This window comes from Trichechus manatus, unplaced genomic scaffold, assembly GCF_000243295.1.
Source record: "Trichechus manatus latirostris isolate Lorelei unplaced genomic scaffold, TriManLat1.0 scaffold00053, whole genome shotgun sequence".
Classification (NCBI taxonomy): Eukaryota; Metazoa; Chordata; class Mammalia; order Sirenia; family Trichechidae; genus Trichechus; species Trichechus manatus.
This window is the reverse complement of record NW_004443989.1, coordinates 13,686,931-13,707,479: the sequence shown is the minus strand read 5'-3', so window position 1 is coordinate 13,707,479 and position 20,549 is coordinate 13,686,931. Positions and strand designations below refer to the sequence as shown.

At 44.4% G+C, this 20,549-nt stretch overlaps 1 gene segment (V, D, J or C); it reads left to right on the top strand.

Moving 5' to 3' along the window:
• LOC101356308 (immunoglobulin heavy constant gamma 1-like) overlaps positions 1-20,549 on the top strand; it is a 458,188-nt gene that overhangs the window by 332,176 nt on the left and 105,463 nt on the right.

Below are 20,549 nucleotides of genomic sequence, written 5' to 3'. Positions count from 1 at the left end.
CATAATCTGCGGGTTTCAGTCTTCTTGAGGTTGATGGAAGAAAAATGGCTGGGCTGGAGGGAATTCCAGGGCCAGTGTCCAAAACAAGAACTAAGTCAGAACTAGGGGGCTGAGCTTGGGCCTTGGTAGGACTTTTATTTGGGACTCTCTTCATAACTTTCTGCTCACTGAGTTATTACTCCCTACATGGTCCCCAGTGCATGGTCACTTACCATGTGATCACTCACCACACTGTCTTCACTGTGTGATCCTCGCTGTGTGATCACTAATCATGTGGTCCTCACCGTGTGTCCCTCACCACATATCACTCACTGCGTGACCCCCACTACATGTCACTCACTGTGTGGTCCTCACTGTGTGTTCACTCACTACCTGGTCTTCACTATGTCACTTATCAAAAGGTCACTCATCACAGGGTTTCACTGTGTGGTCCTCACAGCTTGGTCTTCACTGTGCAGTCACTCACTTTGTGGACCTCACTGTGTAGGCCTCACTGTATGGACACCCTCTGCCTGGTCCTCACTGAGTGTCACTCACCACATGGCCTCATTGTGTAGTCGCTCACCACATGGTCCTCATTGTGTGGTCCTCACCATGCGTCACTTGCTGCATTATCCTCACTGTGTGGTCACTTGCTACATGGTCCTCACTGTGTGGTAACTTACCATGTTTCACTTGTCATGTGGTTCCTACTGTGTGGTCCTTGCCATGTGTCACTCACTGTGTTGTCGTTACTCAGTCACTCGCTGCTTGGTCACTCACCATGTGATCACTCACTACATGGTACTCCCCGTATGTCCTTACTGTCCCTATTCTCAGCCATCCTACATAACAAGAGGTGTGTGCTCACCCAGGGCAATGGGGGGCACTGTTGCCCAGGCAGGGCACTCTACTTGATGCAGATTCTGTCCCGCTTTGCTTGGGATGAGGTTAACACAGCAGTGGACATTGACATGAGTATGGAAATAGGAGTGGAAGTTTTAGGGTGAACAGGTTAGGTAAGCGCATGGTGAGGAAAGGCTTCTTCACACTGAAAAAATGGAAGTTTGTCACAACCAAGGAGGAATGGGGGAAATGAGGCTCACAGGCAGTCAGGCATGGTGAACTTGGGACCCTCCTCTGGCCATAGTGTGGACAGTGGGGCAGCCAAGAAGCCCACAGGCCATGGGGATGGTCAGGCCATCCATGGCCACTGTGAGAGGAGAAGAAGGACTGAGATAGGGCAGAGCCCAAGGACTCCAGAGGTGCAAGAGGGGGTGTCTGGGGTGGCACCTCAGTGAGGAAAGATGTTGGGATCCAGGCTGAGTCTGGAACAGCCAATGTCAGAGGAGGGCAGCCAGTGCTCCAAGGGTCAGATATCTCAGGGAGGCCTGGGTACTCCACGAGGACCAGATAAGTTTGTCACTGCCAATTCCCACACTACACAGGGCTCACCCAGGCAGCGAAGGACAAGGGCACCAACCCCTGGGACACATATGCAGCCTGGACAACCCCCACCAGTCCCATGTCTCTCAGGTGCTACTGCATACTGGGTGCTGTGGGGGCAGCCCAGAAGTGAGGTTCCCAAGACCTTGGGGAGGAGTAAAAATGTCTGAGACAGGTGCTACAGGCAGTACCCAGCAGTGACTAGGGGAGAGGATCAGGCCTTTTGTTTGGTGGTGGCCCCTGAGTAGGCCTAGGACATCAGGGGTTGGTGGTCATGCTGTGGAAACTCCAAAAATGGTGTGAAGGTGGGACCGAGTCCCAGGCTTCAGGGCGAGCAGGGGTGGATTCTGCCTAAGAGTACTGGTAGAGGGGGGTCAGGTCCCCTCCAGGCTGATCATGGGGCTCTGGGCTTATCACTCAGGGCAACGTCAGGGTGGTGGGTGGATTGTATGGTGGGGACATATGGGATGAGGGAGGACTAAGATGGACAGATCCTCCCAGGATCCAGGGTGGAGCGTAAGCTTGGCCACAGCAGCTCTCCTAGGGAGGAGGACAAGGCCATTCTGGGGCCTCCACCCGTACAGGCAAGCTTGCAGGGGTCAGACCAGATGACTCCAGGGCCAGCCCCTGAGTCTGTCTCTGGGAATGGTGCCCAGCACCAAGAAGGCTCCCTGACCAGGGGTGTCCACCCTCCCCTCTAGGGGCCCAGGGTCCAGAGGTTGGTCTGGAGCAGAGAAGGGTGTGGTAGGGAGAGAGATTCCCCACTTTAGGTTCCCCACTTCCCTGGGTTTTCATCCCCAGAGCTTCTAGCCTCAGACCCTATCTGTGTCTTCTGTGGTCTACCAAAACACTAGCCATGTACCCCTGCTTGTCATGCCTGACATGCTGCTCCTCTGATTTCAGAGAAACTCAGGACTCACCAGAGTACCCTGTGCCACCCTAATTGAAGAACTCTAGGGCATCCACCACCACCAAGACCTCAGCCTCCACCAAGACCCCCACCACCAAGACCACAACTACTGAAGCCCCCCCCCCACCAAAACCCTCATCACCACCAAGAACCCAGGTGAAGAGCCTTGGTCTCATCATTCCTCACCCACCTGCTAGCTGGTTCCTCAGGCTGTCTCCTCCCAGTAGTCCTCCATGACTTCACAGGTGATTCTGCAAGTCACATCCCGGCTAAGGAGGAGAAGCTGAACTAACATCTACCAAGCACCACAGACGTTACCTCATGCCCTGCTGAAGCCATCTGCTGTGCCTGAGGACCCTGCCCAGGCCCCGCTGCAAGGAATGGAGTAACAGAGTGCACAGCCAGCTGTAGGACTTGCCCAACAGGTTCTCAGGAATGTCAGCTGATGGATCTGCCTCTGGACTGAGAGACTAGTGCTGGACACTGATCATCTTGCAAAGTGGCTGGGAATGTAGGAGAAAAGCTCTGTGGCCCTTACAGAGACACAGGGTGTTATTAAAGGGGACAGGAGCCCTCGGCACTGGCAAGGAAGTAACAATAACCATGAGAACACAGACATTTCTGCAGCCGCCTTCCCTGTGCCTGATTGCCTTCTCTCCTCCATCAGCCGGCCTCTCCAAGGGGTGAGACCCGGTAGGGTCAGTTCTAGGGTCACCTCCTCCAGGGCTCTGTGTCCTTGGACAGAGGGGCCTCACCAAGAGCTGTGTTTGGAGAAGTAGAAGGTTCTCGACCCAGATTGGCCTGCCTGGGGTGCATCTAATGTTGGATAGAGCTTGTGGCCAGGGTAGAGAATTGTGTGAGCAAAAGGTGATGAAAGTGCTCTCGGCAGACAGAAAAAGAGGTAGCAGCCTTGCTGCCATGGGTTGAATTGTGTTCCCAAAAATGTATGCTGAAGTCCTAACCCTCCACCTGTAAATATGACCTTGTTTGGAAATAGGGTCTTTGAAGATGTTGTCATTAAGTTAATGAGGTCATATAGGAGTAAAACCAACGAAACAAATCTGTTGCTGTTGACTTGATTCTACTCGTGGAGATCCCATATGTTACAGAGTAGAATTGCTCTGTTAGGTTTTCTTGGCTGTGATCTTTACAGAAGCAGATCACCAGGCATTTGTTCCACAGCTTCTGGGTGGTTTCAGATCTCCGACCTTCCGGTTCATAGTTGAGTACAAACCATTTGTGCCAACTGGGGACCTCATACAGGAGTAGGGTGGATCCTAATCCATCTGAGTCATGTCTAATAAAAGAGGAGAAGAGACACAAGTAGATACACAGGAAGGACGGCCATGTGAAGATGCATCTGCAAGCCAAGGAATGATTGGAGCTCCCAGAAGCCAGAAAGACAAAAAAGAGTCTTTCTCTAGAGACTTCAGAAGGAGCGTAGCCCTGCTGATACCCTGAGTTCTGACTTCTGACCACCATAACTGTGAGAGACTGAATTTCTGTTGTTTTAAGCCACTCACTTTGTGGCACACTGTTACCCAGCCACAGAAAATACATACACTCACCTACCTTCTGGGGTGTTTGAGTTACTGGGGCAAGACACCATGAGGTAGGTCACTGAAAGTAGTAGGCATTCCATGGTAACCCCTGCTGAGATGATGGATTGCAGCATCCTCACTTCATGCCAGGCCAAAGCCTGCTCCCACTGGGCATGTCCAGAAACTCACTTTTCCCAGTCTCCAAACACAAGGCACCCAGACTCGGCTGTTGAGTTCTGAGGGCTCTGAGGAAGAATCTGCTCCTTGCCTCTCTCCTAGCTTCTCGTGTTTCTCAGCTTGTCCTGGCATTACTCCACTCCCTGCCTTGGTTTTCACATGGCCATCTTCCCTTTGTGTCTCTGTGCCTCTTCTCTTATAAGAACACCAGTCATATTAGATTAGGGCCCATTCCAGGTTAACTGATAATATCTGCAAAGACTCTATTTCCAAAAAAGGTCATATTCACATGTAAGGGGATTAGGACTTCAACATGTTTTGGGGGGACAGAAATTAATAGCTAACTCCCCCACACTCCTCTTTCTACAGTGCCTCCCACTGGCCACACCTAGCCAGAAGCCAAGAAGCTGGTCATCAGTGGATGCTGAAATCAAAGGTCAGTTCTTCAAGGCACAGAGATGGGGAGAAGGACGGAGAGTGAATTGGAGGCACCTGAGAACATCTGGCTGCAAGTGAGCCCCGATCCCAGAGGGCAGGAGGCCCTGGGGAGCACAGCACTCCTGGATTTCAGCAAAGTGAGAGACAAAGCCCCTCAGTGGACTGGGGGAGTGGCAGCAGCAGGGCTGCCCAGTAATAAGGGAGGAGGTGCACCCCAGCTGCACCTCTGCAAGCATGTGACCATGATGGTATATGCTAATCAAGCCCACAACCCCCTGGGCTAGGCCACCCCCAGTGGGCAGAAGAGGGAGACCAAGCAGCACTAGGCTTGATCTCCGTTAGGGACAGAAGCTAGGTGCTCTCCAGCGGAGGGCTGTGATGCCAACTAGAGGGAGGGTGGAATGGAGGTGGGGGCCCTAGGCAGCTCTGGGTGACACTGTCACTCCTCTTGGGGTATCGTCTTGTCCAGTGCCCCAGCAACATCCCCCTATACCTCCTGCATCCTCCCATGCAGGGCCTAAGGTCCAGGAACAAGTTTGCCTTCACCCCACCCCCACCATGTGGCAGGTGATGAGCTGGACTTGAGAGGAGTCCGGGGAGGTATGTGGGAGGGGTGGTGCAGCAGAGCAGTGGCCTTGGAGCAGCACCCACCACCTGGCCCTGCCTGGGACTTGGACCCTGGAGGCACCTCTGGTCCTCTTCTTCCAAGTGGAACTGAAAAGGGGGAGCCTTCCTGCAGGCCTGGCATCTCGGGATGCCTTGGGTGGCTTGTGCATGACCAGGCTTCTCCCTCCACCACCCTTCTTGTTCCTCAGTGCCCAAGGCACCCAGTAGCCTCTCCATCTGCCTCCTGACCATGCTACCCTGCATGCATTTCCTGAGGCTTGCCTGGTGGCTCCTGTGTGATGTGACCAGCTTCTCAACCCCAGAGATCATCATCACATGGTTGGAGGACAAGCAGCAGATACACTCTGCAAGGTTTGTCACCTCACAGCCTGTGCTGCAAGCCGGGAACTCCATGTTCCAGACCTGGAGCATGCTGCATGTCCCAGCCACCCTGAGGCCTCAGGCAGCCACCTACGCATGTGGGTGGGGCACAACGCCTCCTGGAAGTGGCTCAAATCCAGCCAGAGCCTGAACTCTGGCAGTGAGTGGACCAGGAGAGCTGGGCAGGCACAGGGATGGAGGAGGAGGAAGTGGAAGAAAGGAGTCACCATGGAAGAGATGAGGCAGAGAGGGCAACACTCCCTGCACAGTGGGGGGTTGGCCTTACAGCTGAGGCCCTGAACTGGAGACCTCTGGAGAATATCACTTGACCCCACCATGCCTCAAACAGACTTGGACCCAGCAGTAGCGGGCATCCTCGTGGTCAGTGGAAGCCAGAGGCCAGGATGGGGACAGTCTGGCCCTGCCCTGGCCTGCAGGGGACCTCCAGAGCAGCAGCTGCTCCCTAGTCCCCTGACCAACCTGCCTTTTCTTGTACCTCTTCTCAGAGGGGTCTCCCTCTGACATTCCTCCCCTAGAGCCTAGTCTTAGACTGCCCACCTGCTCCAGGACCCACTGTCCACAGTCCCTGTTCTAAGGGCACAACCCTGTCTCCTCTGCCTCTTTTTATTTGTCCCAGTATCTGCATTCACCTCAGGTCAGAGGACACAGGTGCCTGAGTCACACACCTGGAGAAGAGTTCACACACAGGATTTGAGGTACTGGTGGTGCCACAGAGCATACCAGGAAGTGGTCTGACCAGGGAAAATGGAAAGGAGCCTTTTGGCACTGAAGTTAATGGACTAAGAGACTCTTCTTCTTACACGAAACACACACATGCATATCCACACATACATGCACACAAGTACATGCACACATGCACACTTACACGCATGTGCACATACCATAAACACACATACATACATATCCATGTGCTCACATCCATACATACACATGCACACAGTCACACATAACTGCATATGCACATGCACACACATAAACACATACATGCACACACATATGTACACAAACACACACACTACACACAGGTGCACAAATGCACAACTATTCATTTCCACAAACTTACATCTAGATGCATGTGTGCACAGACATGTGCACGCAAACACATGTGAACTCACACATGCACCTGCACATATGCCACTCACCTGTACACATGCACACATACAGACACAAATGCCCAGGTGCTCATGCACACTCACACACACACTATTAAAGACAGCATTAATAGATGGATATGAGGAGAATACATATGGGGCACCTTCTGTGTGCATCTGATTCTACTCCTCACTGTCTTTGTGACCTTGGGCAATACACTAAACCTTCCTGAGTCTCTGTTTCGTCCATCAAAACAGGGGTGATAAAAGTACCTTTCATAGAATGGGGTGAGGATTAAATGTAATAATACATGAGTAGGGCTCAAGAAGACACTGGCATTGGTCAGAACCTGATAATTATCATTCCTCATACATATTGTCCAGGGTTTCCTGGCAGCAGATGAGAGCCTGGATTTGACTTTGACCCCTGATCAGTTGGATGCAGTCTGTTCTCACTCCATCAGGTGAGAAAACAGTAAGGGGGGTGGCAAAGTTAGGGGACACCTACCATTATGCCTACAGCAGGCAGGTTTTTTTAGCTATGCACCACCACCACCCCTCAGCCGAGGGCAAGTCAGGGTAGGGTGAGTCACTGGGTCAGACAAAGATCACCTCATTGATCCATCCACAGTGGTTGACAACAGCACCATGTTCTCTTTACTTCCCTGTTGGCTCCCAGAAAACCTACTGGTTTCCTTACTCTCACTAGTTGTCCCTCAGTCTCTTCTCTGTCTATATTCATCCTCTTGGTGAGCTCATCCAACCTCATAGCTTCCAAGAGCATCTTCATCATTTTGAATCACATTTCTGTCCCTAAATGTGAACTTTTATGCAATGTGTTGACATTGGAGGTCAACTAGACATCTCATATTTGTTAAAATTAAATAACTTCCCAGAAGCCTGGAAAATGCTCAAAGACTTCTGGGCATTTTAACATTAAATATGCCCCTGCAAACCAACCTCATTAAACTCCCAAGAATGCTCTATCTTGTTTTCCTAAAGACCTTGCTCACTTTGAAATAACCAATGGTAGATATTTAGTCTAAAATTTTCTTTTTCCCAAGACGTGTACCTCTAAGATTTTGTGTATTCCATGTGACTTATTTTTTTGCACTACTGTATAACTTCAAAGAACCACCTATATCTTCTTTCTTTTATCACGAGATTGTAAATGGCATATAAGCAAAAAAAAAAAAAAAAAAACCTTTGTAATAACAACTGCATTTTCTCTAGAGCTGACTATCCATTTGCAAATCTCCTCTCAATAAATAGTTGACCTGTTTAATTGTCTAAGTCATTTTTTTTAACATATTCAATGCACTCAAAACTGAATGTCTAACTGTAGTAGGCTGAATAATGGTCCTCAAAAACGTCCACACCCTATTCCCCAGAACCTGTGAATATGTGACCTTACAAGGCAAAAGAGACTTTGTAAATGTGATTGTTAAGGCTCTTGAGATGAGGAGATTATCATGGATCATCTGGGTGGCCCCTAAATTCCATCACAAGTGTCTTCATAGGAGGGAGACAGGAGAGATTTAATTAGAAAAGAAAGGAAGGTCATGTAATGATAGAAGCAGAGGGAGGCACAGTCACAGAGAGAATATGCTACACTGCTGGCTTTGAAGATGGAGGATGTGGCCAGGAGCCAAACAGTGCAGATCTAGATTCTGGAAAAGACAAGGAAATGGATGCTCCCCTAGAGCCTTCAGAGGGAGTGAAGCGCTGCTGATGCCTTCATCTTGTCCAACTGAAATTGAGTTTAAACTTCTGGTCTCCAGAACTGTAAAAGCACACATTTGTGTTGTTTTAAGCTCCAGGTTTGTGGTAATTTGTTACAGCAGCAATAGGAAGCTCATACACTGACTATCCCTCCAAAACTAACTCCTTCCACCTTCCCTGTCTCAGCCAGTGATGCCCCTGTCTTTCCAGTGGCTCAGATTAAAAACTTTGAGTAACGCTTGATTCCTTTCTTTCTCTACAGCCCACACCCACCTATCATCAAACCCTGTTAGCTCTACCCTCAAAATATACCCAGAAAGCCATCATTCCTCTACCCTTCCACCCTGTCTACCTGGATGTCCCACTGTTCATTCTAACGGTCTCTTTGCTCCCACTGTGTCCTTTGCAGTGTATGTCATCAGAGCAACAACTATAGTTCAATTACAGCATCTCAGATCAGGTCTTCAGTCTTCTCACAACCCCTCAAGGGCTTAACATTCCATTTAAAGTCAGATCCTCACAGTGGCCCCCATAAATGTCCATGACTCAGTCCTGGTCCCCTCTCTGACCTTCTGTCCTTCCACACTCACCCAGCTCCTTCTACCTTAGCCACTGGTCTTCCTTGAGCACATGGGCACCCTTGGGGCAGAGTCTTGCTTGCCTAGTGATTCCCTCACAGGCGCTCTCTTGCCCAACATACTCACAAGGCCTTTCCTCATCTCCTTCACGTTCTGTTTGAAGCCCTTCCCAAGGACACTGTTAAAATTACAGCCCTACTCTTGTCCCTTCTACTCCTCACCCTGCTTAGCTTTTCTTCTTTGCCACCTTCTGGCATACTCTATGGTCATTTCTTATATTTGTGGGTTCTTGCTTTTCTCGCTGTCATGGATTGAATTGTATTCAAATACAACTACAAATTCAAATACAAATACATTGCAATACAAAAATATGTATTGTAGTCCTGGCCCTTGTACCTGTATATGAGATCTTGTTTGTAAATAAGGTTTTTTCTTTTTTATGTAATGGGATCATGCCAGAGTAGGGAGGGTCCAAACTTCAACCCTTTTGAGTTATAAAAAGAGCAGAGTAGACACATAGACACACACGCAGGAAGATGTCATATGAAGACAGACATGCATGACATATGCATCTACAAGCGCAAGAACACCAAAATTGCCAGCAACTACTAAAAGCTGAAATAAAGAAGGACTTCTCTCTAAAAGCAAATTTTAGACTTCTGGTCTACTGCTTTCTCAGCCTCCACATCTGTCCTCCTAGAACCTATAGCCAGTGAATCCTTTTTAAAACGCAAATCTGTCATGGCACCACCAGTCTAAATCCTTGATTGGTTCCCATCACACCTAGAGTGAAACAAAACTGGTTTCAACCTGACCTAGCTCACTAGACTCAATCTCTCCAACATCAACATGTCTCACCTGATTCATCATGCTCCAATCAAGTTCCTCAGAAGTGCCAATTCACCTCCCCTTATGGGGCCCCCTCACCTCTATCTGGCTTCTTCAACTTCTTTGGATCCCAGTCTCTGACCACCTGCCCCCTCTGTCAAAGCACCTCCTCAATTACCACAATCTGTTGTAATCTGTCTGTTCTAATTGGTACACCTTGCTTCCCACTCTGGACTCTAAGCCTCAGGAGACAAAAGACAGCACACACCAGCATCCACAACAGTGAAATGAATCCTTGGATGGATAGATGGATGGATTGAGAGATGAATGGTAGGATGGGTGTGAATGAGTGGGTCGGTGAATGGATGGGTTGATGGATGGATGGATGGGCGGGTGGGTAGGTGGGTGGATGGGTGGGTGGGAGGATGCATGGATAGATGTATGGACGAAGTAATAGGTAGATAGATGGACATGGATTGATGGGTATATGGATGTGGATGGATGAGTGGACATGGATGTATAGATAGATATAGAGATGGATGGATGATCTGGCTGGTCATGTGAGTGGTCTCAGAGCCTGCCTGTCAAAGGAAGAAACATGCTTGAGCCTTCTGACCTAAGCCACATTTTCCAGACCTGCTTCAACCAGGTAAGCCCTGGTTGTGCACTCACAGCTATTGCCCAACTGTTCCTAAGGAAGTAAGTCCAGACCGTTCCATGTGGCCATGGATATCCACCCTCAAGCCCCATCCACGCGTTCCTGGGAGGCCAGGAGGGAATACTAAGCATCAAAATCTGTAACCTGAGGATAGTGGGTGTCTGGTTTGGTACAAAGGGTCCACTATTTGTGCTTTTTTCTCTACAGATAACGTATTTATAAAATACCCTAAAACACACGATATAGTGTACAATGTAATCCACAAACTTCTTACACCACATTCTTTTAGTTCCTTTGGTACTAAAAAAGGAATATACTTTCATCAAGTATAGCCAGTATATCTGCTTAAAACATCTACAAACCTAACACTTCCTAGCTTTTCAATGTTATTTCACATATTTCATCAATAGAAAAATTCAAAGAGTTGTCTTCTAACATTAATTCTCTTTTTATCTTAAATGAATGTCTGTTGATTGTTGCCTACTACAGAAATCTACTTGCTGGAAGCATGTGACAGCCCCAGATGTGGCCACAGGCTCCAGCCCTATGCTGAGCCTACCACTTCCCCTCACAAGACCATGTGTTTATCACCTTTCTTAACCTCAAAGCCACAGGCTGTAACTTAGCCCATTGACATGCTGCTGGCCATTTCCCTTGCATGCACTGCAGCCCAACCATGTCATCCAGCCTCACCAGATTGGACAAATTCTGTCAGGCAACCCTTGAGAACAGAAACATCTGCTTCCAGCTGTGGTAACTAATAGGACACATATGCCCTTGGCTTCCCTAAATCAAGGGCTTGACAAGGCTGGTCTGACCCTGTGGAATCCACCGACAAGCCATTTGGGGGTGCCACACTGATGCCCCACACTCTCAGTGTTTGAAGAAGGGGTCTCAGTGCATCCCCAAAGATTGTGGACAGAGGGCTCCCAGGACCTGGCAGAAACCAGAAGGGAGTTGGCTGGGTCTGCGTTTGCCATGTTTATTCTGGAAGATATATTGGTCAGGATAAGACCTCAAAAGAGAATTGGGGAAATAAGAACCAAAAGTAAATTAGAGAGCTATGAAAGATTAACCAGGGGGTGGGGGTGGGGTGGGCATTGGTAGTTCAGTTGTGGAACTCTTGCCTTCCATGCAGGAGACCCAGGTTCAAATTCTGGCCAATACAACTCAAGCACTGCCACCACCCATCTGTCAGTGGGAGTTTGCATGTTGCTATTAGGCTAAGCAGGTTTCAGTGGAACTTTCAGACTAAGATGGACTAAGAAGGCCTGGTGATCTATCTACTTTTGAAAATCAGTCAGTGAAAACCCTATGGATCACAAAGTTCAATACAAAACTTATCATGGGTATGGCATAAGATTCATTCCATTGTGATTGGGGTCACCACGAGTTGGAGGCCAACCTGATGGTAGCTAACAACAATAACAACATTAATATAAATCAAGAATAAAACCAGAAGAAATCCTGGAAAAATAAGTATATTCTCTTGGGGTGAACGAGTGCTTTCTTAGAATGATACCAAGGTCAGAAAATTTAAGAAATAAGATTGCCAGTTTTGCCTACAGAAAATAAATAATTATCTATAAGAATTAAAAAATAATAATAAACAAAGTATAACACTAAAGAAAAGAGACTGGTCTGAACATCTGTTATTAAGGAGCCCACATGAATGATCACTGGACAAACACAATGAGTGCAACAGACTTGACTTCAAAGAAAAGTTTCCAGTGGAAATGTGGAGCACATTCATCTCCAGTGACCTGAAAAGACAAATTACCAACAAAACACTTGGAAATTGTTAAAAGTCACAAATGATCAAAGAAAAACTTCAAACTATGCATTCACGTGGCGGACATACATTGAACCCCACTGTGTGCAGGGCAGGTGCTCCATGAAAGTTCTCACGCGCAGTGTTCCTGTTAACGTGGAGTTCTCATTCTGATGAGGTTGCTCTATAGAAGGCAATGAAGCCAGATGAGGGCACTGGCACTGGTTTCAGGGGTTATTTTAGAAAATGCTCAGGGATGTTCCTTGAGGGGATATTTGACATATAGATGGAGTGAGGGGAGGTATATTTCAGGCAGAAGGGGTAGAACATGCTAAATTCCTGGGGCAGAAATGTGCTTCAAGGAGTGGCAAGAGGGTCAATGGGGCTGTAGGAGAGAGAGAGAGCATGGGGACCGTGTGAGGAGGAGTCCAGAAAGACAGGCCAGAGGCCAAACTGAGAGCCATCTTACCAGCCCTGATTCCAGTGTCAGGTTTTATTCCAAGGTGATGGAAAGCCCCTGGATGCATTTTGCACAGGTTATGTGGTTTTCTTTTTTATTGTGGTAAATACATATAAGATAAAATTTATCATTTTAACCATTTTAAGTGTACAATTCAGTGCTGTTAATTACATTCACAATGTTGTGCAACTGTCACCATTATCTATTTCCGAAATTTTCATCATCCCAAACAGAAATTCAGTACCCCTTAAACAATAACTCCCTATCTCCTCCCTTCTCCATATCCTGGTAACCACTAATTTGCCTTCTGTCTCTATGTAGTTGCTCATTCTAGCTATTTCATGTAAGTGGGATCATACAATATTTATTCTTTTGTGTCTGACTTATTTCACTTAGCATAAGGGTTTCAAGGTTCACCCATGATGTAGCATGCATGAGAACATAACTTCTCTTTATTGCTGGGTTGTTTTCAACTTTTGGCTATTCTGAGTAATGCTGCAATGAATATTGGTGTACAATTATCCGTCTGAGTACTTGCTTTTAAGTCTCTTGGGTATATACCTAGGGTAGAATTGCTGGGTCATGTGGTCATTCTGTTTGACTTTTTGAGGAACTGACAAACTGTTTTCCATGGCAACTGCACCATTTTACATTCCCACCAGTAATGCACTAGGGTTACAATTCCTCCATATGCTTGCCAACACAAGTTAATTTTCTATGAGAGAGAGGAAGCATGGATATAGAACAAGGAGTCCAGAAGATAAGCCAGAGGCCAGACCACGCTGGGTCTTACCAGCCCTGATTGCAGCATCGGGTTTTATTTTGAGGTGATGGGAAGCCTTGGAGGGATTTGGGCAGGTCATGTGACTTTAAACTCTGGCTCTGGGTACTGCTGGGAAGTGAATTGTGCTGGAGCATAGATGGAAGCAGAGAGGCTTCTGGGTCCACTAAAGAAGTCCATATGAGACAGGAGACTGATATGGATAGGGTGGAGAAAAGGCAGTGGAGAGGAATGCTCAGATAATGCTGTGTGTCCATTGAAGATGGAGCCGATGGGTTTGCTCATGAATTGATATGTGGAGTTACAGAAAGGCACCCATGGCTCATGACCACACCACAGAGGGAGCCCCTATTTACCTAGATGGGGGGTGCAGTAGGAGGAGCCAGTGGGATTTAGTAATTCTGCTGCCAGCATGGCTTGTTGGAGCTTCCAATTAAATATCAATATATGATGCTGAGTACACGTAGATGTACGTGTATGGTGTTCAGGAAAAAAATCAGAGATGGAGTTTCAAATCTGGATCCATCAGCAGGGAACCAGCTGACACTGTCAAGGAGTGAAGGTAAGAAAAAGAACTCCAAGGTTCAAGGCAGGGAATACCAACAATTAAAGATCAGGAGAAGGAGAAGACTCAGCAAAAACTAGAAAAGAGAACCTAGAGAGGGGAGAGACAAAGTCAGAGATTTTCCTGGGTCAGAGATTAAAAAAAGGAAAGCATTTCAACTGTGCCCAATGTTTCTGATTTTGTCATATGGAGCTGAAAATTGACCACTGGATCTGGCAAAATGGAAGTCAATGATGTCCCTCCAACAGTAGTCTTAATGGCTCAGTAGGTCAAAAACCTGCCTAGAGTGGGCTCAAGAAAGAATAAGGAAAAGTTAAGAGATGTCTATCAGGCATATATAAAATTCTGTACTCCAAAATCAAGGGACATATATTCTAACAAAGCACACATATTTTTTTTAAATTTTATTAAAAAAAGAGAGAGAGTTAACCATTCCTGAGCCATAGATCAAGACTCAGCAAATTTCAAAGTATTTAAATAACACATAAAATTCTCTGACAGCATAGAAATAAGTCTACAACAAAAAGATAAACAAAACTCTTATACACTTCTCATGAGCCAAATAAAGAGAGAAATGTATGGCCTTAAATGTTTGGGAAGAAGACACTGAAAACTAATGAAAAATCCAAATTAAAAAGTTAGAAAATTAAGAACAGAATAAACATAAAAGAATTAAATAATAATCATACAAGCAAAAAAAAGTGAAACATAAGAAAAGAAGCATTAAAAGAGACTCAGAAAAGTCAAAGCTGTTTCTTTGACAGGACAAACCTCTGAAAAGAATGATCAAGAAAAAATATTATATTTATATATATACATATGTAGGTATATATATATAGAGAGAGAGAGCAAGAAAGAGTCATAGGCTGCATTCTCTAGAGAACAAAAACCAGTGAGTGAAGCGTGTATATATATAAAGAGAGAGAAAGATTTATCTCAAGGAAATGGCTCATGTGGTTATAGAGGCTTGCATGTCCCAAGTCCATGGGTCAGGCATCAGGGTGGAGGCATCTCTTGACTCACATAGCTGCAGAAGCTGAGGATAAGCAGGACAGACATCAGGCTGCTGGCGCACAGGCTTTAGAGGCTGACAAATCCAAGATCAGCAGGTAAGCTGCTAGCTGAAGTTCCAAGAACCAGAGTTCAGACAAAGACGTGCAGGATGCAGGATCCAGAGGAAGAGCCTTGCTGAAACATCTGTTTATATACTGGAGGCAGGCCACACCCACAAGGAAACTCTCTTTAAACTGATTGGCTACTTATGGCAGATCTCATCATGGGGTTGATTACATTATTATATAACTGCCAAATTACATCATTACATAACTGCCAAACTACATCATAACTGCCAAACCACTGAGAATAATGGCCCAGTCATGTTGACACACAACCTTAACCATCACAGTCCACCTCTTGTAAACTTGGCACCTGTACACATCACCTTAAACCATACACAATCTCTAAATAAAGACTATTACAAAGTCATAATTGTGCCTAACATGATACAACTAACATGAATACAATCTAAAACACACTGTTGTTGTTAGGTGCCATCAAGTCAGTTGACTCACAGCGACCCCATGTACAACAGAATGAAACACAGCCCAGTCCTGTACCATCCTCACAGTCATTGTTATGCTTGAGCCCATTGTTGCTGCCACTGTGTTAATCCATCTCACTGAAGGTCTTCCTCTTTTTTGCTGACCCTCTACTTGCCAAACATGATGTCCTTCTCCAGAGACTGATCCCTCCTGATAACATGTCCAAAGTATGTGAGACGTAGTCTTGCCATCCTTCATCCTAAGGAGCATTCTGGTTGTATTTTTTCCAAGACAGATTTGTTCATTTTTTTGGCTGTCCATGGTATATTCAATATTCTTCCCCAACACCACAGTTCAAAGGCTTCAATTCTTCTTCGGTCTTCCGTTTTCTATCGTCCAGCTTTTGCATGCATATAAGGCAACTGAAAACACCCTGGCGTGGGTCAGGTGCACCTTAGTCTTCAAGGTGACATTTTAATACTTTAAAGAGGTCTTTTGCAGCACATTTGCCTACGTAAAGCATCTTTTAATTTCTTGACTGCTGCTTCCGTTGGTGCTGATTACGAATCCAAGTAAAATGAAATCCTTGACAACTTCAATCCTTTCTCCATTTATCATAATGTTGTTTATTGGTCCAGTTGTGAGAATTTTTGTTTTCTTTATGTTGAGGTGTAATCCATACTGAAGGCTGTGATCTTTGATTTTCATCAGTAAGTGCTTCAAGTCCTCTTCCCTATCAGCAAGCAAGGTTGTGTTACCTGCATAACACAGGTTGTTAATGAGTCTTCCTTCAATCCTGATGCCCTATTCTCTTAATATAGTCCAGTTTCTCAGATTATTTGCTCAGCATACATATTGAATAAGTATAGTGAAAGAATCAACCCTGACACACACCTTTCCTGATTTTAAACCACACAGTACCCTCTTGATGTATTTGAACGACTGTCTCTTGATCTATGTACAGGTCCTTCACGAGCACAATTAAGTGTTCTGAAATTCCCATTCTTCTCAATGTTATCTGTAATTTGTTATGATCCACACAGTCGAATACCTTTGTACTGTCAATAAAACACAGGTAAACATCTTTCTAGTATTCTCTGCTTTTAGTCAGGGTCCATCTGACATCAGCAATGATCTCTCTTGTTCCATGTCCTCTTCTGAATCTAGCTTGAATTTCTGGCAGTTCCCCTCTTCTTCCCCCTCCTGACCCTTATTATAGATTTACCTATTCTTGTCATTTTAAATAAGTTAGACCATAAATACTTATCCTTTTGTAATTGACTTATTTCACTCAACATAATGTCTTTAAGATTCATTCACTTTGTAGCATGTTTCAGGACTTCACTTTTCCTTAAAGCTGAGTAGTATTCCATAGTATGTATGTACCACATTTTGTTAATCCATTCATCTCCTGAAGGGTACTTTAGTTGTTTCCATCTTTTTACTATTGTACATAATGTTGCAATGAACATCAGTGTACCTATGTCTGTTTGTGTCCCTACTTTTAGATCCCTAGGACATAGGAATGAGATTACGGGATCATATATCAGCTCTATTTCTAATTTTTGGAAAAATGGCTGTACCAATTTGCATTTCCACCAGCAGCGAATAAAGGTTCCAATCTCCCTACACCCTCACCAACAATTGTTATTTTTTGTTTGATTTTTGTGGTTATTGTTTATTTATTTATTTAGATCATTGCTATTCTCCTAGGAGTGAGGTGGTATCTAATTGTAGTTTTGATTTGCATATCTCTAATGGCAAATGAAGGAGCCCTGGCGGTGCAATTGTTAAAGCAATCGACCGCTAACTGAAAGGTTAGCAGTTTGAAACCACCAGCTGCTCCGTCAGAGAAAGATGTGGCAGTCTGATTCCTTAGAGATTTACAGCCTTGGAAACCCTATGGGGTCGCTGTGAGTCAGAACTGACTCGATGGCAAATGAGTTTGGGTTTTGGAATGGCTAAAGACAATGAGTATCTTTTATTGTGTTTGTTGGTCACTTGAATATCCTCTTTGGAGAAGTGTTCATTCATATTCTTTGCCCATTTATTTTTTGTTAAATTGTATAAGTTTTAGTTATTTTTTGGATATTGGACACTTATTGAATATCTGGTTCCCAAAGATTTTTTTCCCAATCCGTAGGTTGTCTTTTGACTCTTTTGATAAACACAAGAATTTAATTTTAATGAGGTCTCAGTTATCTATTTGGTCTTCTGTTGCTCATGCATTTGTTATTGTATTTGACAGTCTATCATTAAAGAGAACTAGATTCCATAGTTTTGCCCCTATATTTTTTCCAAGAACTTTATAGTTTTAGTTCTAACATTTAGATCTTTAATCCATTTTGAACTAGTTTTTGTCTATGGTGTGAGGTATAAGTCCTGCTTTATTTTTCTGCATGTGGAAAGCCAATTTTGCCAGCACTATTTGTTGAAGACAGTGATCTATTCCCATTGAATGCATTTAATGACCTGGTTGAAAATCAGTTGTTCATAGATGTTTGGATATATTTCAGGGCTCTTAATTCTATTCCATTGGTTTATGTGTCTATCATTAAACTAGTCCCAGGCTGTTTTGATTACTGTAACTGTATAGTATGATGTGAAATAGGGAAGGGTGAGGCCTCCTACTTTGTTCTTCTTCTTCAAATAGTCTTTGCTTATTCAGGATCTGTTTACTTTCCATATAAAATTAAAGATGAGCTTTTGCATTTCTATAAATAATGTTGGGGTTTTGATCAGGACTGTTGAATCTATAGATCACTTTGGGTAATATTATAGTGTTCACAATATTAAGTCTTTCAATCCATGAACACCAATGTTCTTCCATTTATTTACTTCATTTTAGCCTCTTGCAGCAATGTTTTATAGTTTTCACTGCATAAGTCCTTTATATCTCTAGGTAGTTTATGCCTAGGTATTTTAAATTTTAGGTGCTATTGTAAATAGTGGCTAAGTGGTTAAGCATTTGGCCGCTAATCAAAAGGTCAGCAGTTCAAATTCACCAGCAACCCCTTGGAAACTCTATGGGGCAGTTCTACTCTCTCCTATAGGGTTGCTGTAAGTCAGAATAGATTCAACGGCAAAGGCTTTGGGTTTAGGTTTTTATTGTAAATGGTATTTTCTTGATTTCCTTTTCAGATTTCTCATCGTTGGTGTAGAGGAACCCCACTGATTTTTGTGTGTTGATCTTATAACCTGCAACCTTCCTGAGTTCTCGTATTCTAAAAACTTTCTTTTGGATTTTTTGAGGTTTTCTATATATAGGATTATGTCATCCGCAAAAAGAGATAGTTTTACTTCTTCCTTTCCAGTTTGGATATATTTTATTTCTTTTTCTTGCCTTATTGCTCTGGATAGGACCTCCAGAATGATATTGAATTGAAGTGATGATAGTGTGCATCCATGTTTCATTCTCAAGGGAAAGGATCTTACCCTTTCTCCACTGAGTATAATGTTGGCAGTTGGTTTGTCACAGATTTCCGTAATCACGTTAAGGAATTTCTCCTCTATTTCTATATTGTTGAGACTTTTTAGAATGAAAGGGTGTTCAATTTTATCAAAATCCTTTTCTACAGCTATTAAGATGATCATGTGGTTATTTTCCTTTTTTGTTTTTTTTAAGTGTGGTGTATTACATTGGTTGATTTTCTAATGTTGAACCATCATTGCATTCCTGAAATAAATCTCATTTGGTCATGGTTTATAATTCCCTTAATATATTGTTGGATTCTTTTTGCAATTTTTTTTATCTTTATAAATCTGATTTTTATTTGTCTTGGAGGTTGGAAACATTACATATAAATTTACAGATATATTTTAATACACACATACATAAAAATACATAAATCATAAAAATTTGAAGGATAGTTGGATTATGTTGGCATTTTGTCAGTTGTGGTAATAACTATATTTGTGGAAGGTTCCAGATCATCTGGATTATTTCTGGGAATAGCGATGGCATTTCTAGTCAGAAAATTAGTGAGAATTGTCTGTATGGTCCTTTTCTTTTTTTCTTCACCTTTTTATTTGGTATCCTTTTTTAATTGTACTTCAGGTGAAGATTTACAGAGCAAATAATTTCTCATTAAACAGTCAGTACACATATTGTTTTACCACATTGGTTAACAACCTCATGACATGTCAACCCTCTCCCTTCTGGACCTTTTTTTTTTTGGTGAAAATATACATAGCCAAATGTACACCATTTCAAAAATTTCTACATGCGCAGTTCAGTATCATTGATTGTGTTCTTCCAGTTGTGCTGCTATTCTCACTTTAGATGAAGGTGTACAGAACAAATAGTTTCTCATTAAGCAGCTAGTACAAATGTTGCCCTATGACAATTGTTAACAACCCCACTACATGTCAATAATGTACTTACTGAACCTTGGGTTCCCTAACACCAGTTTTCCTGTCTTCTTATGTCTTCTTGTCCTTGTCCCTGGACTGCTGTGCCTCATTAGTCCCGTTTTGTTTTATGGGGCTGTCCAATTCCTGGCTGAATGGTAAACCTCGGAAGTGACTTCACCACTGAGCTAAAAGGGTGTCTCTGGGCCATACTCTCAGGGTTTCTCCAGTTTCTTTCAGGCCAGTAAGTCTGGTCTTTCGTGTGTGTGTGTTAGAATTTTGTTCTACATCCTTCTCCAGCTCTGTCCAGAACTCTCTGTAGTGATCCCAGTCAGAGCAGTCAGTGAAGGTAGCCGTGCACCATCTACTTGCACTGGATTCAGTCTGATGGAGGCCTTGGTAGCTGCGGTCCATTAGTCCTTTGGATTAATCTTTTCCTTATATCCTGTTCTCTTCATTTTCCCTTGCTTCCAAAGGGGTGAGACCAGTAGAGTATCTTAGATGGCGGCTCACAGGCTTTTGAGGCCTAGATGCTACTCAACAAGGTAGAATGTAGAACATTGTCTTTATAAACTGTGTTATGCCAGTTGAGCTAGATGTTCCCTGAGACCATGGTCCCCACAGCCCTCCGCCCAGCAATTCAGTCCCTCAGGGAGTTTGGATGTGTCTAGGGAGCTTCCGTGATCTTTCCTTGTACAAGCTGTG